Source organism: Psammomys obesus, unplaced genomic scaffold (assembly GCF_907164565.1).
Source record: "Psammomys obesus unplaced genomic scaffold, mPsaObe1.curated_primary_1811, whole genome shotgun sequence".
Lineage (NCBI taxonomy): Eukaryota > Metazoa > Chordata > Mammalia > Rodentia > Muridae > Psammomys > Psammomys obesus.
This window is the reverse complement of record NW_026595981.1, coordinates 13,166,155-13,191,810: the sequence shown is the minus strand read 5'-3', so window position 1 is coordinate 13,191,810 and position 25,656 is coordinate 13,166,155. Positions and strand designations below refer to the sequence as shown.

General features: G+C 49.7%; 1 protein-coding gene across 1 annotated transcript in view; it reads left to right on the top strand.

Moving 5' to 3' along the window:
- The window catches only part of Msi2 (musashi RNA binding protein 2), a gene marked incomplete in the record, with an annotated part of 308,813 nt that overhangs the window by 100,891 nt on the left and 182,266 nt on the right, over positions 1 to 25,656 (top strand).

Below are 25,656 nucleotides of genomic sequence, written 5' to 3'. Positions count from 1 at the left end.
AAAAAAAAAAAAAGACTATAAGATAATCACTTACAGGCATGCTCATAGATTACCCTGATTCAGACAATCCTTTAAAACTCTCTTCCCGGGTGATCTACATTGAGTTGACAGTCAGCACTATCACAGTACTTGACTCTGGCATATTGGGGCCCAAAATGGGCCAGTAACCCAGGGGGGCTGCCCATGTGTTCAGTTCGTCACTCAGAAGTCTTCACGTGACACACGCACTCTAAAGGCAATGCCTTTGCTTTCCCTGGATTTGCTTTCTTAGCTGGTCCTCTTGTTCACCCTTGTTTTCCGAAGAGACTCCAGTAGCATTCTCTGTGGGGTCCATCCGTCTGTCATCTTCACAGGGCACACACTTGCCATGGTTCCCTGTTCTCTGCACTCATGGACACCTAGCCCATTCCCTCATCAAAGGGTGGCTGAGCCACGCTTTAAAAGTGGAGGAGGTTGGGGCCAGGCCACTGTGGTTGTGTTAAAGGATAAGAGAAAGAGGCAGACACACCCTCACACTCTGTAGATCTGGCTCGGCTGCCCTCCCCACCTCTTCTTCCTGAATTATGATTTTGGGAGCATGAAGAAGAGTATCTCTAAGAACCACGAAGAGAATTCTACCTCCCTTACCCTGCCTCTCAGTGGATGGTGTTCATTATTTTTGTATCAGATACCCTCAGTGGTGACTAATGGGGTTCCTCACCCCCTTGGTTACCTGGAGATGGGAAGCTAGAGAAGGCGACATCACCAAGGGGTTGAGGTTGAACAAATCCCAGAGGGACACCTTTGACCTTTGACTATCCTGGGTCAGAATATCAGACATTAAACAAGTCACAGAGAAGGTGTCCCTTAAGTACCAGCTCTTCCTTTGAATGAACAGGTGGAGTCACTCACAGGAGCAGAAAGGCAGGTGCATTGTAGCATGAGTGAGTCATCCGTCTTTTGTGTGTGCCTTGCACCTGGGTATCTGGAGGCCAGAGGTACTTGTAATCTCAGAGTAGTGGTGGGCTTTCTTGACAAGAGAAGGGTAAGGTGTCAGGAGCCCCTGTCCTCCTTAGACAGGCTTTTCAGGTCTCAGTTGTCTCATCTTCCTGTCTTGTGACATTTTTTTCCCATTTCCCTACCCTCAAAGACTTGATGGGCGGGAAAGAGTATGAGGCCACAGGTTTGGCTTCGCTTCTACAACAAGCCTCCACTCCAGATCCTGAGGCTCTGCCTTCCAGCGATGTCCACGTATGCCTGGGTAGATCTTCCATTTAGCTCTAAACCTGGAGGCTTCCCTTGGTGCAGGCCAGGCTTGAGCAAGGAGGAAAGAGAAGGCACCCCCTAGTCTGCACGGCACACAGAACGTCCCTGTGTGCCCCGCTCTACCCCGCTTTCTCCCCTCACCACGCTCAGCCTTTAATTGTAACTATTAATCACAGTGAGTTGTGTCGCACTTCATAACCCTTTCATTAAATGTTAAACGTTAAAAATCGAGCTTTCTTAATTGAATTATTGAGTTACCGGGCACTTAATGTGGCTCTGGTGAACAGAAACCGGAGACTTTCAACCTTCAAGGGAGCTTAGTTTTCTCATCTGGGATGTGGGGGGTGTGTGAGGCCCAGGGGAGCCCCGGGATGCTTGGTATTCCCTTGATGGGTGTTGAGCTGGTGTCTTCTGATCTGTGTGGCCCGCATCCTCCACATGCAGGAGGTTTTGTTCCTAGGGTGTCTGGTTCCTAGGGTGATCTGTGGCCAGTCCATTTTTGTAGGTGCTCCCGGTAGCCTTATGTCCAGACTTTTGATAGGCCATTCGTTTCTGCTCTAGCAGACAGGTCTTGAGTCCAACCCTTGGCACCGTATCCAGAGACATTTCCCCTTCATTCTCAGGGCTGCAACCATGCCACCCTCTCTAGTTTCTGCTCGTAGCCAGGCTGCCTTCTCCCCATCCCGTGCTCCAACTGCTAGGCATTTCTGTTTCCACAGTACGGGCCTGTCACCCTTTCACTCTGCTCAGATGGGCCTCATTGCCTACTGTCTGGCCTCCCGCCCCACATTCCTGCCTGGGAGAAACTTGGTGTTCCTGACAGCCCTTTCTGATTCATTTCTGGAGCCTGATTTTATCTGCCAGGCACCTCCGGTGTTCGGTTCTCCACATTCCTGCCTGCTGACCCCATCCCGACCCAGGCTGAATGGCTTCTGCCTTACCTCATTGTCCCCAGCTGTGCTCTCCCCTTCTGCAACACAGCTCCCTCAAGCTCTTCCCTAATTCCTGACACAACAAATCTGCAGTCCTTCAACCTCAGCACCAGCAGATGTGTCCTTTGTATATGATGGGTGCCAAAGCCTTTCATTAGGGAAAGGAGTTGGGACCCATGGTGGAACTGAGCAGAAAGGCCTGCTGGCCATGTTCAGTGACCTCGCTGAGTTGGTGGTGGTCTGGCTGAAATGGTGCCCCATATCCAGTCCATGTACACCTGGGACATCAGACTGCAACTTTGCTTGGAAATAGGGTCTTTGCGATATGATTAGTGAGGTTGTGCTGGACTGAGGCAAGCCCTATCGCGGTGGGGGCGGGGGGGGGGAGACAGTTCTGAAGCCAGGGGCTTAAGGACTTAAGTTCTGAGGCCAGAGATCTTCCCACCGTGTTTGTGTGTATATACATACATGTACATGTTACACATGCAGTGTGTCCCACCCCTTGCTGGCTTCATGGACTCCGCCAGCATGCGTTTCCCCTGCCCCCAACCAAGCATCAGCGATGAGGGTCCCGGGTATCCATCCGCGGCGTTGATCACCCTCAGCAAAGCACCGTGTCTTCATTCACCCTGCTCGTGGCTCTCTTGCCCTTTTATTTTGCATGGACTAAGACCGGAAACAGAGATTTTGCAAAGGCAGCTAGTTAATAAGTGGTATACTGGGCTAGGATAGACCCTCGTTTTTTAAAAATGTATTTGCCCTTGTACTTGTGAGACAGTTCGAGTGTGCAAAGGTGCCCGCTACCAAGTCTGGCAGCCTAAGTTTAATCCTCCGGCGCGCGCACACTCGCTCACTGAAAATAAGTACAAATGATTTTCATCACGTCTTTGTTTGTATGTGCGTGATGTGCAGCGCAACGTCATGGTCCATGTGCACGCCATGGACTGATTTGTGCTGATTTGCACACTCATCACCTCACGTGCTTCTGGACCGGGAAGCTTTAAAATGCCCTCTGTAGGCAGTTTTGAGATGTGTGCTACACTGGTTATCGCTAGCCACCACGATAAGTGAAAAAGCGCTGTGGTGGCGTCTTCCCAGCTCTCCCCGCAACCTCGTGCGCCTTGGCCTCTTCTTTCCTTTCCTGGGGATCCCGTCTCCCATGCCCCTGGCAGCAGCAGTTCTCCTTGTTTCTTTCTCTGTCTTAAATTCTTTCATTTCCGCATGCAAGTATGACCACGCTGGGCTTGACTTTCCGTGTCTGCCTGATGGCACTGAATACAAACATCTCATCCTGAAGGTTCAGGTTCACCCACATGTTCACAAACGACAGGATAGAGAGGATGAATAGTATTGGGGGGTGTACATGTATATACACGTACATTCTTTCTTCGTTCGTGTTTTTCCATTCATGAGTGCTTCTCTCTAGGCTGTTCCAAACGGGGGTGCATTGAACGACTCCCCACAGCTTTTTATTGAATGCCTATAGTCTGCCATCCGCAGTATGTTAGCACAGAGGTATAGAGAATGGCCACTGTTTTGCTCCTACGGACCATACACATCAGTGGAGGGTTGTGGAGAAGGCATGCAGAGGCAGCAGGTAATAAAAACTCCAGGCCTTACGCTTGGCCATGAAGAAAGCCATGAAGAAAATAGAACATGCTGATATAAGAGATGGTGTTTAGGGTTTCTTGTGGTAGGGTGGGAAGGCCCCCTCAGAAGCTTTGTGAAGTTCTGGGGCACAGTTGTTCTCAGCAGAGAGAGGGGCATTGGAAACCCTTGTGACGCATGGTCCTTGCTTGTCGAAGAAGCAGAAGCAGGACAGGAGCAATGAAAACTGGGATGAGGAAAGGTTGCAGGCAGGTCATGTGAGCAAAGAGAAGATTCTAAGAGCCACAGGAAGCCTCTTGGCAAACAAAGGACAAAGACTGTGTTTTTAAAGGTCACCCAGGCTGAGTTCCCTGGGGATGGAGCTGGGGAGACTGAGGGCCACTGGAGGCAACCTGGCCTGAGGCCCAACCAATCCTTGTGTTGTGTATCTCTGATCCACTGTCACCCTCCCCTGAGCTCCTTTTGCACCTGAAGTCAATATAGCACGTTTACCACTTAATTAGAAAATCGTTTTTTCCTTGTCCATAGCCTCAGCTGCTAGGAAGACTGGGAGAGGACTCTATTTTGAAGAAGGCTCCTTGGGCAGTATCCCCAGGCCCTCCATGATGGGTCCATTGTTCCTCAGGTGGGACTGAGTGAGATGGGTTCATGTTCCATATGGGACTGCCTGAGGGAGGAAACTCACCCTTCCTTGGAAAATCTGCCTCTAGGAAGTCATCCTGTATTTGAGTGTTAACCCAGCTATGCTTGAGGAGACACTGAAGATGGGTATTAGCTCTCCTCAGCATGCGGGAGACTGGATGTCTGAGAAGCTGAGGGTCTTGAGTAAGAGTGGAGCCCAGGTCTCGAGAGGCCACAAAACCTGCACTTATTTCTTGTGTTGCCATGCTCCTGGTTCAGATCTTGGGATGAATGTTTGCGTTGGATGGGGGTGGGGGTCTCAACCAGGGAGGTTTCGGGATGGGTTGTGGAAGCAGCAGGTAGGCAGGCATCGCCGTGCGCTCAGTGGTGTAGCCTGGGACAAGGAACTAGCCCCTCACTGGGTCTCGGTATGTGACCCATACGATGGGAAGAATAATGAAGGCATTCCCTTCCTGGGCCACAGCTGAGGAGTGAATGAGCAAATTCATGAAAGGGACCCAGTCGAGGGCTTGGCACAGGATGTGCCCTCAGTAAATATTTGCCATTGTGACGAGCCCTGGGAACAGATGATACAAGAAGGAGGAACGCCTGCTCATAAGTTTCCGGGAAAACCGGTGTACTTGTGTTCTGGGTATTGGGTTCTCTGCAAAGTGTGTGTGTGGGGGGGGGGACCAAACCCAAACCATGACACCCAGCTTGTAAATGATGGGAGAGAGATTCAGGGCGGACCTTGCTCTGCCTGGACGGAACTAGGCAGGCGTGGGAAGCAGAAGTTGAGAGATTTGTTCCAGAAAGGTGAGCATGGGTGTGGGAAGCCCAGGCTAGCTAGGGTTGGGGCGGGGAAACTTCCAGAGCACGCAGAGCTGGACGGTTGAGTTTAACCTTAGAAGCAAGACTCTGGGTCGCTGTGGACATTCCAATAAAGCCACTCCTCTGTGACAGCTGTGAATCGTAAAAGTCAGTGGTCTGGCTCTAGTGGGAATGGCATCTGCTACCAAGCCGAGAAAACTGACCCTGCGTATTGTCCTCCTACCCCCACGAGCGTGCTGTGGCCCACGCATGTTCACAGCCTTATACCCAAGCACACACAAGACAAATTTTAAAAGTGCAATATTGAAAAAAAAAAAAAAAACCAAACAAACAAACCATAAGCTTTAGACCTGGTCGGATGAGCATTGAGCCCTAGCCGCAGTGAGACAGGGCTGTCGTGCCACAGAGACGTGCCCGGGTTTAGGAGGAAACGCTTCCCCCCCACCTGCCTTTGCCTTCTGGGTTGGCGCACTCCAGCCACCTGCTTCTCCCCAGCTGACAGCCACTTGATAGGGGACTTCATCCAGGACCCCAAAAGCACTTGTAGCCTGGAGCCTGGTGGGCACATCTCGGATGAGTCTCCAGAGAGGAATGGGAGGCTCTCGTGGCAGGTGAAGTGTTCCCTGACCCTCAGGAGAATATTGCCCATTCCCCCGAACAGGGTGGAGCTTGGCATGTCTTGGGCGTGTCTTTGCCAGTTGCTGATAAATACTTTCGGGCCGTAACCCAACTTGTGAGTTTGTGTCATTTCCCATTCTATCTTGTTTCTTCATCAGCTTTTTATTTTTATTTATTTATTTATTTTTAAATCATACTGTAGGTATTTTTGTAAGACACGTCCAGTCCCTGTGGAGCACGGTGAGGCACAGATAAATAAATGAAGGCACTTGGCTCTCTCTTGCCCATCATTCTCGCAGATAACTCTGTGAACCAACCCCTTTGATGCCAGTAGACTGAAACTCACATTCCAGCTCTGGGAGGGGCTGACATGAGGCTGCTATTCCTGGGAATCCTAGCACGGCTGTGGGGTGGCCTAGGCATGAATTGGGGGGCATACTTGAAGGTCTGGGGAGAGAAAGAAGAGTTGTTTGCCATGGGTGGGTATGTAGCTGGTTCCATTGTTCGCAGAAGCCCTTGTTCTTGGCTCTTTCTGTTCTTCCACATGGGACAGGGATCCATTTTCCTGGCCAGAGGTATGAGGAAAGAAAAGAGAAGGACTTTGTGTTCTTTCTTGCATTACATGCAGATCAAACAATTCCCGATAGGGCCCAACCAAAAAGAAATTCACATCCTGTTTCTAGTAGCCAGCAGTAAGGCCTTTCCGCCTCGTTCAGTAAACAAATGCTTGTTTGTTTTTAATAGCATTAGGCTAGAACCTAGGCCTTTGTGTTTGCTAGGTGAGTTGATCTACCTCTGGGCTGCATCTGTTTTCCAGTCTGCTTTTTGAGATGGGGTCTGGGGCTCAAGTTGCCAGGGCTGTCCTTGTACTGGCTTTGTAGTCCAGTCAGCCCTACCTCAGTCTCATGAGTAGCTGGATTTCTGGGTCTGTGTCACTAGGCTTGGCTCTGTAAATGTTCATTTAGTGTTCAGTCCTGTGGAAGGGAAGGTCTGGTCTTCACAAGGCCTAATCTAGGGGGGAAAACTGACAGATCAACATTACGCAGGTATGAATCCACTTGTAATTACAGATTGCCCTAGGTGCTATGGAAGGAAAACAGTGTTCCATGTGCTGGGGCCTCTCTGGGGGAGGCTTGTCCTCTCTCTGTGTAGTCTCTACCTTCCATGAGCTTTCCAGGAGAATGGAAGCAGTCTCTTGTCCCTCAAGACAAGCCAGGCATCTATCTGCATAGTGACAGGAGAAGGAAAAGGAAGGTGGTGAGGGCAGCAAATTTTCAGTTCCCCACTGGGCCACCTGTCCCAAACGGCAATGGGTCCCATAGGCAGCCCTCTGGGAATTCAGTAACGGTACCATTTCTCAGAAGGAGCTGGCCACAGAGATAAGATCACAGTGACAAGGGGACCATAAATTGTTACCTGTGCCCTTGGGGGAACCCCCTCTTCCTCCATCCCCCTCCTTCCCAGGCTGTGGGGTCGGATTTAGCAACAGGCTTTTGGTTCGTGGCATGGAGAGAAAGCTGAGTTTTTGGTGGCTGGGCATAATCGCTGAGATGCAGAGCGCTGATAGCGGGAATCAATTTAATTTCTGTTGCTCGGTGACGAGGAGGGGGAGGGGCAGGAAGGTCAGGGCTATTTTGAAAGCCACTGTTCAGTTAAGGAAACAAAAATATTCCCTCTAAGGAATCTTCAGAAATACAATCTTCCCTGAGCAGAAAAGATGCAAGTGGGCTGAAGTGAGAGGGCTTTCGTCAGAAGAACAGGGGGATAGCCTGGAAGATCCCCTCATCGGGGAAACCAGAGCCCTAAGCACAAAGCTCACCAGTCAAGAGGGAATTGCATTGTGTATCTGTCCTTGAGTGCCCGAGTCTCAGTTGAAGGTGAGGACACCTTCCGTAAGTGTAGAGGTGCAGCTTGTGCTGGGAAGGTCTGAGCGTTCAGTTGCTGTGGTTTGTGGAATCTTCCGGAGGGGAGGCTGAGTTGGACTGGTGGAGCTGGGTGAAGACCAGGCTTCCCTGGGACTGTGGCATTTCTCAGTGGAACTGTGGGATTGCCCGACTGTGTGGGTCATTGCAGAAACACCCTTTTGGCTGAGGGTAGAAACTTGATTTTTATTTTTTATTTTTTTAAGTGGAAGAGGGTGCTGGAGCTGGGCCAATCTTAGCCTTATCTGGAAGTAACATTCGTTATCAAGTGCAAGATGGATGTCGAAGGTTTTCTGTCAGCCTCAGGAGAGGGACTTTAGCTTGAAGGGACTTGCAGCCTAGAGGACTTAGTTAGGGTCATTTCCTAGTTAGTCATTAAGTTTTCCTGTGGTAGCTGAAAGTCTAGGGTCAGTATGCGGGAACCAGAGAAAGGTAGTTGAAATGATGAAGAATTGGAGGCGTGGAAACCTTAGTGTGGAAAGGGTCCCCTGACACGTAAATGCTGCTTACAAGTTACCCAGGGAAGGAAGGAAGTTGTACCTCTCTCCAGCAGTCTGGAAGTTCTTTATAACCTTATGCCTGGGATAGATGAGTTGTGCGGTTCAAAATCAGCAAGGTTTTCTTGATGAGGCTCTGTGGGCGGGGCGAGTGACCGTTAATGTTGGGTCTCCTCTACGTCTGGGGGTTATTCCAACCTTGAATCACTGTTGATTATTTTTGATGTGGAAATCACGATAGTTATTTTGGGCTGTAGCTAATGGGATGGGGAGGCAGGGTTGAGCCAGAGGGGTGATCACAGTCATCCATGTGCGAACAAAGGGCTAAAGGAACAAAGGGGTCACCCCTCTAGGCCCAGCTGCTGAGGCTAGCTTGGGGTAAAAAACCATGGGCCTCACCCCATTCCCTTATTTAATAAATATTTTGAGGCAGGGTCTCACGTAGCCCATAGTCTGGCCTGCAACTTACACTGTACCTGAGAGTGACCTTGAAAGGATCCTCCTGTCTCTTCCTCCCAGATGCTGGGATTATAGCTACCAAACGCTGCCAGACCCCGGCTTCCTCTCTTCTTCCACAGAGCAGTATTTGCCATCTTGTGATTAAAGACTTCTTTGACCCTTGTATCTGTGAACTCAACATCAGGCAGGTATTCCTTATCAGATAGGAAGGCCTACCCTGGGTTTGACGTGTGCGCGTACCTGTGTACACTTAGTCTGGCTGAGTCAGAGCTAGGCTTTCTGTCTAGCATGTAGCTAAAACGGGGGGGGGGCACACCAGCACCAAAGGGCAGAGGCCTTTGCCTTGGAGCTGCTCTTCTGAAGAGTGAGTGGGTCTGTTTATAATTTGCCAGAGTTCTCCGGCTCTCAAATGAGTGGCAGCCTGTGCAGGCTCACTTACTGGAAACTGAGGCACAGCTGGTGTGTGCTCACTGCTATGCCCTGTGGCTGTGTCCCAGCCATCTGTAGTCTGGAGTGAGGAGGGTGGGCCTCTGGGTTTGCCTTGGGTCTGTCTGTTGTTCTCCAGGATTGTCTCGCTGCTCTGTCTGTGCCTGGGGAGCTTGCTCCTTGACCACAGGGACAAGGCCTGGGCCATTTCTTCTTACCTCGGAGGAAGCAGAAGTCCAGAAGGCAGGTGTCAGAGGGCTCAGAACTGTCCTCAGGTCTTTTTCCTGAGGATAAGGGACTGGGCTCTGACATCTCTTTCCTGTCAACACTGCCCCCTGCTGCTGCTCTGTAACAGTGGGCACCTGGCCACACTGGAGATAATGTTTTCAGGCAGAGCAGCCTTTTGTAGGAGGCAGTGACGCTGGTAACCCACGGATGTGAGGATGGAGCCTTTATGTTTTGTTTCCATTGACGGGGATGGGTTTTCAGAACCACCCACTCCCTTTGCCTGGGCTGGTGACTCACAGGGACAAGATGGCTGGGCAGGGGGAAGGAGGGAGTATACTCCCTCCAAGGCCAATCTGGTGCCAATTTTTGGCCCTAAGGATCCCAAGTAGCAGAGGCCTGAGCCTGAACATCCCAGCTTGCCGCTCCTGGAGTCGGCTAAGCAGGGTATCCAGAGCTGAATGCTGCTATGACCCTCACTTTCTTGCAGCCTGAGCTAGGCTGGTTTGGGCTGCAGAGACGGGGGATTTTTAAAGAAATAAACATGAAAGTATCAGCACAGAAGAGGGACTTGTGCAGTGACTAAGAGCACCATTTGGACCTCAGCCTTAGGGCCTTACAGGGTTTTGGATCTCTGAACTCTTGTCCTCTTGAGGAGGAGACCCCGTGGAGAACAAGCCCTTCTATGATAGGCCTGCTTTCTTTCCCTTTTCCCCTCAGCTTTCCTTCCTCCATGCCTCCCTGACATCATGGTGGTTAACTGGGATATGAGGAGTACTTAGCCCGTGGGCTGGCACACAGTGGGTATACAGGCAACAATAATAGTCGCTGTGCTTACCAACATCTTTTTGGCAAATACAGTGCACACAGGGATTTTTTTTTTTTTAATGTTATTTCACTGTGGTCACTTCAGGAGGAGGATCCTGGTGTGGGAGGGACCCAGGAGCCATACCCCTGTCACTCCACCACATTCACTGTCTCAGCCTTTGGACATGAAGGTTGGTTCCATATCACAAGACATTGTGGTCTTGTACAGCAATATAGCCAACTTTGATAAACCCCCAAAGGATGTTGACCTTCTTGGGTTTCAAGCATGAATAAGTTCACTCCCTCGAGGAGGAACTGCTGTGAAATTTAAAAGCTTTAAAGGGACTTTTTTTTTTAAAGGTTTATCTATCTATCTATCTATCTATCTATCTATCTATCTATCTATCTATCTATCTATCCATCCATCCATCTATTTATCATTCTACCTGCATGTGTGCTTGTGCTCCAGAATTGGACACCAGATCTCACTGTAGATGGTTGTGAGCCACCATGTGGTTGCTGGGAATTGAACTCAGGACCTTTGGAAGAACCACCAGTGCTCTTAACGTCTGAGCCATCTCTCCAGCCCCTTGAAGGGGATTTTGCATCGGAGTTTGCTTTCCTTAAGCAGCGTGGCGTTTTTTGGCTTCCGTATTGACTGTTTAGCCATCTCCCCTCCTGTTCTTCCCAGGAGGAATGGATGTTTTGTTCAATGTGTTTCTCTTCCTGGGAAACAGCTACAACCCTGGAGTCTATTGTCCAGGGTGAGGTGGGGGAAGACTGAGAGGGGGATGTTGAAAAGGCCCTGGAGAGGCTCTCAGGGTGGTGTGGAAATGAGGAAGTCGCTGGCCTGTGGCCATGTAGTGTATACATCCTGTCAGGTGTATAGGATGGCATCTCCTGCTGACATTTGTGAGGCCTTAAGATATCTCTGGTAGACAGGGCTGGAAGTTCGATGCTATGAGACAGGAAGAGGCTGAGACTGGTTATTAGAAACTGCCCTAATCCAAACCCAAGGGTTGAGGACAGGCATACTGGTGGAGATGCCAGCCTCAAAGGAGTTAGAATTTACTCTTCTCCCTGGCTAACTCTTAGGCAGCCGTGGTGGAAATGGGTAGCATGGAGGTTAAGGTACTCTGGGGCCCGTCCCTCATTTGATAGCTCATCAGAGTTCATAGCCAGGGTTTGAGGGAGTGGGTCGGAAGGGGCTTGTGGCTTCAGGTGACTTACTTCTGGCCTCAGCCTCAGCTGTAGGTGAGGAGAGGGCACATGCTGAGCCCCTTTAGGGTTTCAGAGTCCTGCTTCTCCTGGCTTTTTGTTTTTCTTCCTCTCCACCCACTCCCTGGTTCAGCAGAGGCTTGCAGAGCTCCGTAGGGGCCCTGTGTTCTGGGGCAGCAGCTGTTGGTGCTGACTAATGAGACTTCCTGGCGGCTGCAGTGGCACACGTGGCCGCAGCCGGAACTGCTGCTTCTCATCTGCCACCCTGCGCTCCAGCCACTCAAGAGGGGTTAGGGATGGTGCGCTGCTGCCGCTGCCGCCGCTGCCGGGTCCTGGTCAGAAAGCATAAGATGCCCCAGCTTTGGGAGCTCGCAAGACACCTCTGTGCAGCAGGGAGTGTTCAGGGCCCGGGAAGGATGCCTGACGTCAATGTAAAAGTAGGGTCTCCCGAACCAGCTTGTTCTCCTCAGTAAGGCAAGCCTGCCACAGCGTCCGACTTCCTGGGGCTGCAAGCTAGATACAATTACTCTGTAGCCATGTGTCCTTGGCAAAATGTGCCCCCTCTGTGAACTCCACTTTCCTTGGAGGCAAATGAGATAAGTATCATTCCTACTGCACATTGCTTGTTGGAAGGGCTCTGATAAGAGCCCAGAGTGATAATATCTCGCCCTGGGGCAAAACTCACATTGCTTCTTCCCTTATGAAGAAGTGGGCTGATGTCTTTTTCTCCCTCAAATCCACAGATGTTTGTATTGGGTCCTCTGATGGCCGCTTGAGGAGTTGCAGCAGGCGACCACTTAATCAGGGTGGGCGATGGAGGCATGGAGCAGGCAGGGGCAGAGCAGAGAGAGATGGAAGAATCTAAGGGTTTGCTGATTTCTGCCCCCTTGTCCCATTCTGCAAGCCCCTCTGTTTTCAACTCTGAGAAGAGAACGCCATGACTTCTCAGGGATGAGTACTGCTGAATCCTCCATGGCATGAGGGCAGGCCCCCTTTACCCGACAGCCACAGCTGATGTTCTGAGAACATCTGGAGGGCACCATCATCAGCTTGAGGAGGCCGACCTCATCACTTGCTCTCCAGGCTGTAGATAAGGATGCAAGGTCCAGCTTTGAGGAGCGCAGAGTGCATGGAAGCACTTGGCCCAGGGCTTTGGTGTTTTGCCTGCATGAATGTCTGGGTAGGTGCTAGATCTCCCTGGAGTCGGAGCTATAAGCAGTTGTGAGCTGCTGTGTCGGTGCTGGGAATTGAAAATCTGGGTCCTCAGGAAGAGTAGCCAATGCTTTTAACCACTGAACCATCTCTCTAGTCCCCACTACCATGGTTCTTGTAGGACAACTTTGTCTTAAGAAGCGCAGGAAACAAGATTCTAGTTACCAGAAGGCCTCAGTGGTCTGGCTTGCCTCCGGAGGCCACATCTGGGTAGTCAGCTACTGAATACGATGTGACAGGAATGAGGGCTTTTCAAGGCATTCGGAATGAAAAGAAAGCTCAATGGGGCTGCCCTCTCCGTGACTGTAATTAATGCTCTCTGTTCATTCTCCTTTTCAAGCACCAGCTTTTCAGGGGTTCAGATGACAGGACCCCCTAGAAACAGGAGGACCCGTCTCACTTTACTCCATCCACAAGGCACGAAGCCCTTCCCTTTACCCTAGAGCTGAATCTTCAAAACAAAGGAAGGTGGGGTTCTTGGACCAGTAGCCAGTGTCTGGGCCTGTTCATGGCGATCTCATGATGGCTGTTTTCTTCAGGGTGCAGTGTTCCAGAGAGGTTTATCAGCTAAACCTGCCAGGCTCCAGAGAAGCCACAGCAGACTTCCTGGTAAATACCCTCTGGTCATGAATGCCTTTGTGTTAAGTTTTTGAAGAAGATCCCCCCAAAGCCAGCTTTGGGTCAGCACACCACGTGTGTGTCTGGAGATGAACTGCGTGAGGAAGATGTTTGCTCCTGAAATGAGACATTTTTGTTCGGTACCTGGGAGCCTTTCATGTGACATTGAAGTCAGGCGCAGAGCCACCAGATGCCAGGGGTTTTGAAGTTGAAAGTTGACTCTGCCCCCTGTAGTGTGACAAAGCTCCGTCAGCCTGGATTCCAATTTCCGAGGATTTGGGTCTGCTGACAGCTCAGCTGTGCTTTCTGTGCACCTTTTTGTTGTCGTGTTTTGTTGTTGTTTGCATGTGTTTTGGTAGTTAGGGGAGGGATGGGTTACTGACAGGGCAAGGGGGCATTTAACCATTTATTCTTTTTAGTAGGTTTAATTGTATGAAGATTATTTATAATGCACACAAACTCCTGTAATTAGGGGAGTTGGTTCTGTAAGACAGTGTTTTAGTGAAGAAAATTACAGTGTTCATAAGCCTTCTAAGGAGGAGGCAGTATATATTAACATGCAACTAGTTTTTGGTACTTCGGGCAGACTGTTTACCAGTGCTCCCCGGCGGTATGCCCCTGAACCCCACAATGCGTCACCCTGCGATGCCCTCCGTTTGTCTCCTGCAGTTAGACCCGCCATGCCTGGAACACAGAGCTCTGCTGCGGGCAGCGCTAGAGCGACCAGACTTCCTTCTGATCACAAAACAAGCCTTTCCATTCATTCCTGACACGGATGCTTAGGAGTTCCCTGCTGTATGAGGTCGGGGCCCAGACCATTGGGCCCTGGTGAAGCTTACTACGTTCTAGTACTGGAATGTCAGCCTGAATACGAGAAACCCAAAGATGTGAAGACGCTATTGCCGATCTGACCAAGAACAGTGTCAGAGGGGGAGGGGGACATGAGAGTGATTTAGGTATGGTGGCCAGAGCCATCGCTCTAAGGAATGAACTAATGAACTAACTATTCAAGGTCAGGGATTTTCGGGCAGATCAGATGGGTTTGTTTGGTCCCCAAGGCAAGCATAAGCTTTGTGATTTCCGGGAACAGAAAAGGGAAAGGGTCAATAGATCAGAAAGCTTCAGGGAGCCAGTGGCTGACCCAGGGGAGAGCGTAGAGTTTGGATTTATTCTCAGGGGATTTGGAAGCTGGAAGTGAAAGGGCCACTGCAAGGTGAAGAGTGTGACGCTCTGTCTCCCCCTGCCTGGAGACTCTGCCACATGTCATTGTCAACAGTGTCAAGCATCGTAGCATCGTAACTTGCTCCTGGAGGCGAGGAGGTGAGCTTTTTAGGGCCCCACAGAGTCTTGAGTTTTCACGGAAATCCTCTAGGCACCAGTTAAAGAAAAAAGTTGTCCACTGGGCTGTAGAGGTGGTACGGCCACATGCTGTAGGTGCAGACAGCACAGCTCTGAAGGAGGGAGGAATGGGAGTTTGAAAGAACAGATGGAAACGGGAGGGGCTTTTCCGGGACCTGCATGGGCTGAAGCTTCCGTGTGTGGGAGGAACACTGTATAATCTGGTGCCACAAGAAGACAGTGTTTGGAAGAGGGGTTGGGGCAGGCCTTAAGGCTTGCTGTTCGTAGGTACAGTCACACTAGCTGACGCTAGGTTGCTTAATGGCACCTTTCTGTCAAGGTGGCTCCAGATAAAAGGTGACCAGTTGTAGATGGCTTGGCCTGTGTTGTGTCAGTGTCCTGCCCCCTTTGTCACACGGCCCAGCTGTCCAGTCAAGCCAGTCAGAGGATAAGTATGCGGAACAACTTTGGGAGTCTCAGGTTTTACAGCTGCGCCTCCGACACTCCCAGCGTCTGGAGGACCAGGTGGCCAGTCCCCGGTGGGTTACTAGAGCTAGGAACTCTGTTCCATGCTGCCATTGTTCTAGGAATGAAAGCTGTCCCCTTCAGCCCTGAGCGCTTTGTGGGGTGGCAGGCTCACGTGTCGAGGAGCTCTTCATCTGAAATATCACCAGTGTGTCTCTCCTGTTCCATTTGGGCCAAGCTGTGAGTGCCGAAGTCTGTCAGTTTAGATTTCAGACAAGGGAGACTCAAGGATAAAGTTACAAGCAGGCTTGTTTGAGTCTGCTTCCTTGGCGGTCCTTCTTAGGGCTCTCCAGTGGGCACACTCCCGTGGCCTTGCTGAAAGATGATTAGCTAAGGATGAAATAAAGATGTCCCTAATTGTGGTGTGGGAAAGCAATCCCGTAAGCATTAATTTACTCTGGCCCAGAGAGTGTGAGAAAGAGCCTTCCCGACATGTTTTTCTTTTCCATTAACACTCCTGTGATAAACAGCTTAGATGCGCTGAGAAAAATTAATGTAACTATTGTAACCATTGTGCACATGTAGGTAATTTATTAAGGACAATTAAAAAGCTTTAAAAATCACCCATGAGGTAAAATGAACAGGAAGCGGGTGTGTGGTGAATTTTGGCAGGGAGCCTGCCCGGAGGTGTGTGGGGATCTTTTCTTCCTATTGTCCTTACTCCATTAGTGTGACGGGACACAGAAAGCAGGGGTCCCAGTGCTCTAGCTGCTGATGGCCAACATTCTAGGCTGGTTCTCTCTCTCTCTCTCTCTCTCTCTCTCTCTAAGCCAGGGAGACAGTGGAACTGCAGTCATTGGCACCCTTCTCTTGGGGACCTCTCCTCCAGCCTCCTGGGACTTGCAAGGGTCATGCCTGGCTATTAGACTAAATTTGCATTAATGCTGAAAGCCTCAGAATCAGGCAAGAGAGGGAAGGGTAAGGTAGGACTATAGTCACGCTATTCGCTACTCAGTAGCCTATACCCCTAGCACTGTTCTATTTCTGAACCTCAGCTACCCAGCAGTGAGGGTAATGTGAATGGAGGGCTGGTGTTGGGGATCCCATGTGAGCAGGTATGCCTTAGCATGGTATCAGGCACCCGTGGGCCCAGTGCTCAGTGTTTACTGTTCTCTGTTGTCATTAAGGCATCATTACACGCTGATGGCTGATTCTAACTCCAAGGCCAGTGTCTCTGGGGATGTAGTGGTACCTACCCCTCCCCTCTGAGCACCCCAACACTTTTTGTTTTGTAAGGGTGCTGCCATCCATGTGCGTTCAAGAGCCACACTGCTGGGGGTGTGGCGACTTCAATGATGGAGTAGGTCTTGCTCCTGGCTCCACCTGCCCCAGCCCTCCTCCATCCCTGTCCTGAGTCTGAGCTAGCACATGGCGCTACTTTTCTTGTCACTAAGGTAGTGCCAGCCAGAGACAACCTAAGGAAGGACAGATTTCTCACAGGGGTGAGGGGTCAGTATACCACATGAGAGAGACCCTCACGTCATGCTGGGACCAGAAGCAGAGAGAGCAGCGTGAGCCCCATCTTTCGGAAGGCCTCCTCATCTTCCCACTCCATCTGGACCCTCACATGCTGCCCACATTCAGAGCTGGTCCTCGTCCCTCCAGTAATCCTCTGTAGGAACACCCTCAACACTCTGCTAGGTGATTCTGAACCCAGCAAAGTTGACAGTGACGAGGAACCAGCCCAGCTGGTGTGACATTGGCCCCGACATGGGATTTTCTGCACATACACTGGAGTTGCTAAGATTTGTTTCTTCATATTGTTTGGTGACCTAAGAAACCTTTGATCTGTGACCAGAAGTTTTGTGTGTGTGTGTGTGTGTGTGTTTAATATACTTTTAAATTAAAATACAATCTCATCAGCACTCAGGGAGGCAGAGGCAGGTGGATCTCCATGAGGCCAGCCTGGTCTGCAAAGTGAGTTCAGGACAGCCAAGGCGACACAGAAGAACCCTGTCTGGAAAAAAACCAAAACCAAAACAGTCTCATCCCTTTTCTCCTTCCCTTTCATGTCCCCACTCTTCTCTATCCATCCACACCCCCCCCCCACATTGATAACCTCCTTTATTGTTCTTACTACACACACTCACATTTATATAAATACAGCCTACTTGGTCTGTTTTTGTTGTTTGTGTGTACATGGTGATTTTAGGGCTGGCCACTTTGCATTGGCTAGCCAGTCACTGGTCTCATCCCTGAGAGAAGCTAATCCCCCCTGCCCCAGCAGTCATTAGTTGCTTAAAAGTTTTTCATTTAGGGGTGGGACCACTGTGAGCCCCCCCCCCCCCCCCCCCAGGGCTAACATGTCTGTTGATGTGGTCATCGTTCAGGTCTTGTTTGAGCAGCCATTTCTAGGAGACACAATCTCACAGCAGACTTCCAGGTCCTCTGGCTCTTACAGTCTTTGCTCCCCACATTGTGGTGATCTCCTAGCCTTGTTATGCTGCAGCTGTATCCCCTGGAGCTCGGCTCCCCGTGACCTGTTGGTCGGTCTATTCATTGTTCTGTTTTTTTGTAATGTTCTTTAATTGTTCTAAAGAGGTTTCTGGAGGGGTGAGATCCGTGCTTATCTTTGGGTATAAGGATCAAACATAGATACATCAATACTATATTAATATGGTGTGTCTTTTTGTTTGTTGGTTGGGTTTTTTTTATTTTTTTGATGGGGGAAGGTGCTGTTGACAGTACTTTGACTGGCTTATCTTTATTTTATCCTGTTTTTCTCCAAGCTTGATCATAGGCACATATGTTATGTGTCCATTATAGACATATGCATCTATTTGCAAGAAGTAATTTTTAGTTCATGTACTGACTAGAAAGGAAAATGAAGTGTGTTAGCTCAGACACGACAGACTTTTCCCCCTTCACATGCTGCAAATGAACAGAGAAAAATTACTCGCCTTTGCTATTAAAAGCTAGAGAGCCTGTAAAAAAATAGTAAATTATAGAGACATTATCAAAGTTTATAGGCACTAGAATTTGACCTTCAGCAAATTCAACATTGGAGGGAGCAGGTTTTTCTTTTCTTTTTTCAAAATGAAATTGGAGAGGGAAGAAAAAGATTTATTACCTTGTGTGGCTAAGTGGCAACTGGAAATGGCATTTCTCAGTTAGAGGGAGAGAGTGTGTGTTGTCAAAGTACATCCTTTACAGGAACTCAGTGCTTGAAAGATAGCTCAGTGGTTAAGAACACTTGCTGCTCTTGCAGAGGACCTGGATTAGGTTCCTAGCACCCACATGGCAGCTCACAGCCATCTGTTATTCCATGTTCAGGGGATCCCATGCCCTCTTTTGACCTTTGTGGGCACCAGGCACATACGTGCTTCATACACATACATGCAGTCAAAACTTTCATGTACAGAAAATAAAAATAAATACTTTTTTTCCCCTCTGAGACAGGATTTCTCTGTGTAGCTTTGGCTGTCCTGCGCTTTCTTTGTAGACCAGGCTGGCCTCAAACTCACAGAGATCCTCGTGCCTCTACCTCCTGGAGTGCTGGGGTAAATACATCTTTTTAAAAGTTAAAACTTTATGGAAAAGGTGTCTGCCCCTTTGCATAGCTTGCGCTTCCTTCCACCACCACCCCCACTCGACTCCTAGTGAATATTCATACAGAGCTTTGTTGCCTATCTGTGTGCTTTTCTGTATTTGTTGAGGGCATAATGGGGTATCAGCTTTGGAAATGTTTTCAGGCTTCCACCAAACTCTTCCTTCACTTTCCGCTGTCCCTTCCTGACTCAAGAGGAAACTGGGGTAGTGATGTGACTGAAGTCTTTTTATTTCCTCTAGGGGTCTAGGTAGCTTCCTCCCTTGTTGATAAGGGTCTGTTGGGGTGACTGGCTGGCCAAGGCAGGTCCATGTCCTGAAGGGCTGAGGCACTGGGAACCAGATTTCCATGTTGTTTACCTTTAGTGACTGTGAGGCCTGTGTCCACATGCAGACTGGGTGGGGAGCTGAGACACAGGCGTGAGAGCAGTGGGCTCCCACCTGATAGGTATAGAACAAAGCTGCCCGAGCAGCCTTGGCCAAGGGGCTTCTCACTCAGACTCGTTGCTTCTCTGTAAGGCCACTGTCTGGGTTTTTAAGATGTATTATGACACGTCTTAAAACTTGCTGTCTAGGTGGTGATTGTCACATAAGGATTTGGGGTGGAACTGCATTCCTATAATTTACTGCCTGGGGAGCGGCCAGCAATATTGTGGGGCAAAACAAGCCTAATGCTAGCCCAAGAGCAGCAGCCAGAGCAGGCAGGAGCACCTTCCCGTGAAGAGGATGTGGTCTGTGCTAGGCACCCTTCTGCATTTAACCCTCACGCACTTTTTTATTTCTCTATTTTTTTTGTTTCTAGTATTTTATGTTTCTATTAGCCTTTGGAGGTCTGAAGGGGTTAAGTGACTTGGTCCTGAGCACATGGCTAAGGGTTGATAGAGTCAGGATCCCAACCTTGTCTGCCCCGGGTTCTTTCGTGTTTTTTTTTTTTTTTTTGCCTCATCAGGAACTGCCACAAGCCAGATAAGTTCTGATATTAAGTGGAAAGGACTTCATGGCTCTGTGCTGTTAGCTAGTTGGTAGCTAGGCAGATGCCCAGAATGTGATCTCATTTATAGAGCGAACTCTAGTGAAATTAGAGCTCCCCACCTATGGGCTGAGTGCAGAGAGTGCTCATCTAGGAGTTCTGATTGGATCGTGAGCATTTTGCTTAGGCGTGCTAACGGAATCAGGGGAGCCTTCGGTACACTGATGAGGTTAAGATGTCTTTAGGAGCCCCGCTGTTTGCTTACCCCAGACTGTGGGTTGTCAGACACCCTCTTCCTGTGTCTCCATGATGGTGCCAGTGTACAGAGGCCATGTACTTCCATTTCTCCGGGACTGCCATGAATGTTTCCAGTCTACCTCAACTCCCTGGCAGCTGCCAGCGTCATGAGGTCCTCTGACATCCGTGTGTGCTTCTGGAACCTGGCCATGGACTGTGCTATGCCAGTCCAGCCCTCCATCCCTGGAAGTAGGTGCTACTGTGGCCCCATGTGGGATCACAGCCCATCTCTGGGACCCTACTTCCGTTGTGACCTTGAGGCTGCTCAGTAACTATGTATGCCTGGGTTTTCCCACCTACCTTACCCTCACACTGCTCCCAGGGGATGTTCTCTCTCTGCCCTTTCTAAGGGGCTCGTGCTGGGATGCCCTTTGCTTTTAGAACAAGCCAGCTCCCCGCTGTAGCTGGCATAGGAAGCCCTTATTCTCTATGCCAATTTGCACAGAAGATAGCCCTGTGGTCACCCCCCTGAATAATGCAGAGGCTCCTCTGCCCCTAGCTCTCCTGTAGGGAGCTGTGTTTGTTGTTGGAAACCCTTGGCTCATATCCCAAGACTTGAAACAAGGGCTTGGAGCCATCATTCCTGCATTAGCATCTTTTCCTCTTTTGCTTTTGTAAAAATCAACTTCCTATACTTCCGCTTGTGTTTCTAAGCCCTAGAAAGTGCGGAGGGGGCCTCCCAGCCCTCGCTTACTGCTCGCCTGGTTCTGGTGGGACCCTTATACATTAAAGATGACAGCTGTTGCAGAGAGCATTTTTAAACAAGCCCCAGCTCCCTCTGTGTGCCCCATGAGTGGTTAGGTTTCTGTGTATAGCAAGTCCAAAGCAAACAGACGTGTTCTTGAGAGTCGTGGCGAGGTGGGACCGAGACAGCGGGGAAGGAGAGCAGCAGAGGCCGTGGTGGGGGAGAGCCCAGCAGCTATAGCTGTAAACTGTCAGTCTCCTGTGTGTGCTTTAAGAAGTAGGGCTGCCTCTTGAGCTTAGCTGAGCATGTCACTTGCTGTGGTCCGCCAGATAGCCATGGAGAAACTTGGATTTTGCCCCTCCCCCATGCATGCATGCTCAGGCACTCATCTTCTCCCCCGACCCCAACACACATACATGCACTCCCCTGCACACACAGTCACACACCCATCTTAGCTGAGGCCCATGTATGGGCCCTATGCACGTGGTCTTTGGATGAAACCCTAGAAATAGGAGGAGAGGCATGATTGATTGAGGCCCATGTATGGGCCCTATGCACGTGGTCTTTGGATGAAACCCTAGAAATAGGAGGAGAGGCATGATTGATTGAAACATCCCGGAGAAGCTTTCCATTGTACACCTTTCACTGCACGTAAAGGGAGGAGTCTGTGGGCAGCTTGGATCACCCATCCCCCACTAGTGGTAGTGACTGACAACCCTGCACATCTCCAGGCTCATAATCCATTGTGCATTTAAAAGACCCTTTAAATGGTAAAGATGCACAGTTTGTGTCCCTGGCAGAGAGCTATTGATAGAGAGGGGAAAGATAGGCATGCAGGGCTAAGTCCACAGCACTTTGATCCCGGTGACTCGCAGCCTCTCTCAGAGGGACTGAGTGCCCACCCTGGCTCCCCTGGTTTTGGGAACTTGTTCTTGATTGAGGGCCCGCCAAAGGCCATGCCCAGGAGCAGAGTCAGAGCTAAGCCCCAGGCCTGCTGTATTGGGTCAGCAAATCTTCCCTGAAAAACGTTGATGCAGCTCCCGGGGCTGTGTAGCATGTTGGAGTTTATTTTAGGCAGATGATTGCCTTCTAGGTCATTTGCAGCCATTTAAGTATCCTTGGCAGGAGGATTTGCTTGAACCGGCCAAGGCTCTTGGAGTTGGGAATGGGGCATCATCTTTTCCTGCGTAGCCTTAGGGCCTCACTGGCATTCATTCCACTGTCCGGATGGAAAAGGGAAAAGACTGTGGCAGCGCCCCTGTTCCAAGGCCTCGAGTGGTCACGCATGCTGCGCTGGCCGTTCCTACCAAGGTCACCATATCTTTGGGCAGAATTAGACTCTATAGAGAGGGCCAGACATTTTCCCCAAAGGCCACAGTTCCCCTCCACACCGGGGAGCGCTAGACACACAAGTTCCGAGGCCAGATAAATGTAGCAGCTATCCAATTAATCGCTCCTTAAACACAGGACTTCTCAGAGCCTTCAGTCTGCCCACAGCTGTTGAGATGGAAGTAATACCTGAGTTTGTCTCACCGCTGAACTTCTATTAAGGGGGGTTTTGCGGGACTAATGTCTCTTGAAGTGTTGTGTGAGAAGCTTCTAAAAAGTCTTTTACTGCTCTGAGACATCATCTTCCTTGGCTGTACACAGTAGGAGCTAGTCAAGTGTTCTTAACATCTTCACCGCTTCTCAAGTAAAAATTTCTCCCAGAGACCCTGGGTCCTCAAAACACTGTTTCCCTCTTGAAAAACCAATTACTCAGTAAACATTGGGGAGTAAGACGAGTTCTGACTTGATAGATTGATGATGGCTCTATAGAAATGTGTATCAGACACTATATTGCATGTATCAAATATATTTCCATGAGTAGACCGACCTGACTGTTTGTATGTATATGTGTAAAACACATGTACACGCACATACCTTTATATACTATATGGTATGTCGTCTGTCAGTGGCTAGCAGAGCTTCAATGCGATTATTACAATGATTTGTCAAAAGCAGATGCAGAGTCAATGTGCAATTTTTGGTTGGCTTTTAAAAACAGCCTAGACTAGTGGCTCTTAACCGTCCTGATGCTGCAACCCTTTAACACAGTGCCTCGTGTTGTAATGATTCCCAACCATAACATTATTTTTTGTTGCTACTTCATAACCAGACTTTTTTTTTTTTTTAACTGTTAAGAATCATAATGCAGCTACCTTTGGAGACAGAGGATTGCTGAAGGGGTCATGACCCACAGGTTGACTAGACTAGACAGTAAGGGTGAAAGTAAAATAAGGGATTCTTGCATTCCTCGTATCTAGGAGCATCTGTGGCCTTTGGTTGAGAACCTTTAGATTATATGGGGACCCCTCTCTAGATGTGGTTTTCTCCTCTTTCCCGCCTCTGAGACATCTGCCAAAAACCCAATGGCCTCACCCATAACAGTAATGAGTGACCCTGTAGACTCCGGAATGTAATTGGACTGCTAATTGCTCCATATGCCCTGTTTTGAGCCAAGTTGGGTGTGCAGGGTGCCCCCTGCGCAGGCCACAGGAGGATAATTTGAGAATGCTCTAGTGTGTTCTGGTGCATGGCTGCTGAGGCCCCTGGCAAGCACATTGTTCTGTTTGCTTCGGGTAACTATGGCCGCCCCTTTAACTGCCGCTGGAGGATTTGAGCCCAGTCTCGGGGCTGGTTGTTTGGCTACATCACCCAGAAGAATGCCTGTGAGAGCTGGAGAGAAGTTTCCCAGAGGCAGGCCTGTGCTCTTCGGTGTTTTTTCTTCCTGCTTAATGAGTAGGAAGAAAACTTCCTGAGTAAAAGTCAGTGTTTCGGGGGGTAGGTATTTGAACTGGCACGTTTGGGGACTTTCTCACAAGTGTCCTTGTGACATTTAACAGATGGCCTTTGTGCTAAACTTGGGGCCCCATCAGAGTGATCGCTGCAGTTATTTTGAGAAGGGATAAGAAAGAATGAGGTGTAAGAAGGTGAAGGATATTATGCAGGACAGTTGACCAAGGTCAAAGCATTTTAGCAAAGGGCATTGAGTGGCCCGGAGACAGGAAGAGAGATGTGAATCATTTTTCACATTTCTTTCTCTGATGTCAGAATAATATAGGATCCTCAGCCCTTGACTCCTGGCTTCAGATTCCATGAAGCTAACCCAAGCAACCTTTGGGGTTAGAATGGAACCCTAATTGCTTAATTAGACAGTTTTTTAGTAACTGCAACCATATGTTTATTTATGCACCTGTAGTCTGACACCTTAGGACCCAGTCCCCACACTGTGGATCCTTGGGAGAGTCATGAAGAAACAGAGCTGAAGATACCCAAGGTGGGTGAGAGAAAATATATGGAAGGTGGGGTCGTCATGCCAAGTACAAGGGGCTTATATGGAAGGCTAAAAGGGCCTTGAAGCTGGAACAGGAGTTGCTGGGACAAGTCATATTCCCCGGCAGGATGGTGTGCCGAGAGGGGAGCAGCCCAGACTGACTTCCGGGCGACCCAGAAGATGAATTTGGAGAATTGTAAAATACAGTGCCCAGAGCTAAAGCAAGGCTTAGGGCTGGGGATGAGGGTGGCAGTGGTTGGGGCCACATCTCAACACTCAGATCCTGGCTATGCGGCTTCTCGTTGAGTGCTTCCTGGGAAAGCTTGTTGGACTGTCCAGGGGACCTGAATCGAAGGCCAAGCTATCTCTATCATCTCTGTGCGCCATTCCTCTGAAATAAGATTGGTGGCACCCACTCCTTGGCAGTGTGAGCCTGTGCCCCCAGTGTGGAAAACTGCTCCCTGCATTTCACCCTGCTCAAGAGTGACTGGGCAAGTGCCACCCAGTCTTATGCACATGGATGGCCTTCTGTCTGCTCCCTGGGGGTGCCCGGTCACTCCCAGGCAGATGTTGGGTAGTAATTAGCCAACAAACTTTATAGGTTCAATGACTTGTCTTAAATTTTAAAAAGTACAGAAAAATGGAGTGCTGATTTATTAAAAATTAATTCTCCTGAGGGGTAGCTTCGGCAGAGGGGCCCGGAGGGGAGGAAGGCAGGTGGCGGGGAAGTGCTGTGCAAGGGGCATTGTCTCTGTCCTGCCTGCCTTCATTAGAGGCCCAGGCGCAGCCTGTGCTCTGCACACAGCCAGGGAGAAGGCAGACCTGTACAGGACTCCTTTGAGCCTCCTTTCTCTTCCTCTCTGTCTCTCTCTCCAGTATGACTTTGTAATTAATGGGTGTAGTAGAAAGTTCCACAGATTTGCGACTTCGGCCGCAGACATCCATTCTGTCACAGCCCCAGGGGTGGTGGTAAGGTGAGGTAGCACTCTAGACCAAGGACCCAGGGTAACCCTGTTTCAGGCTTCTTTCCTGGTTGTTGACAGGTACTGCTGCAGTCCCTGCTGTTCTTATGTCTGTAGACATGCCACTCAGGTCTTTGCTGGTTTCTTTATGCGGCCTTCTGCCCCCTGTGGACTCGAGGCCCTGGTGCGCCTTTTCTGTTAGGACCCCAGACCCATCAGATCTGAGTCCTTCCTTCCTCCACACTGGCCTCATTTTAGCTTAACTAATTACATCTGTGACAACCCTGTTTCCAAATAGGGTCACATACTGAGGGACCTGGGGTTGGCATCTTGGCAGCTTTAGTTTTAAGGAAACAGTGCAGCCTGTACCAGCTTCCTTCTTCCCCTTTGTCTAGCCTTCCTGACTTCTTTGCGCCTGTCTCACTCCCTCACATTCCCCATGCCCTTCATCTCTGTTGCCAACTCACCCGCACTCACTCTTCTGTGGTTCACCTTCCTATTTGGGTCACTGTCATCAGGCAGAACTGGGCTGATGCCTTTCTGTAAGCCAACTCTGGGCCTGCTTCCTTCAGTGATGGGTGCTGTGTTTACATGAGCCCCAAACACCTTCCTTTCCCAGGCTGAAGGATTCCTCTGCTAAGAGATTTGCAAAAGTCCCCTGTCCAGAGTGGGCTGTGAGGGTGGGGACAGGAAAAAAGGAACCAGTGTGAGTCTGCATACTTGAGAGAGAATTTCCTTTTATTGATCAAAAAAACTCCCAGCACAGGGCAAGGACGTC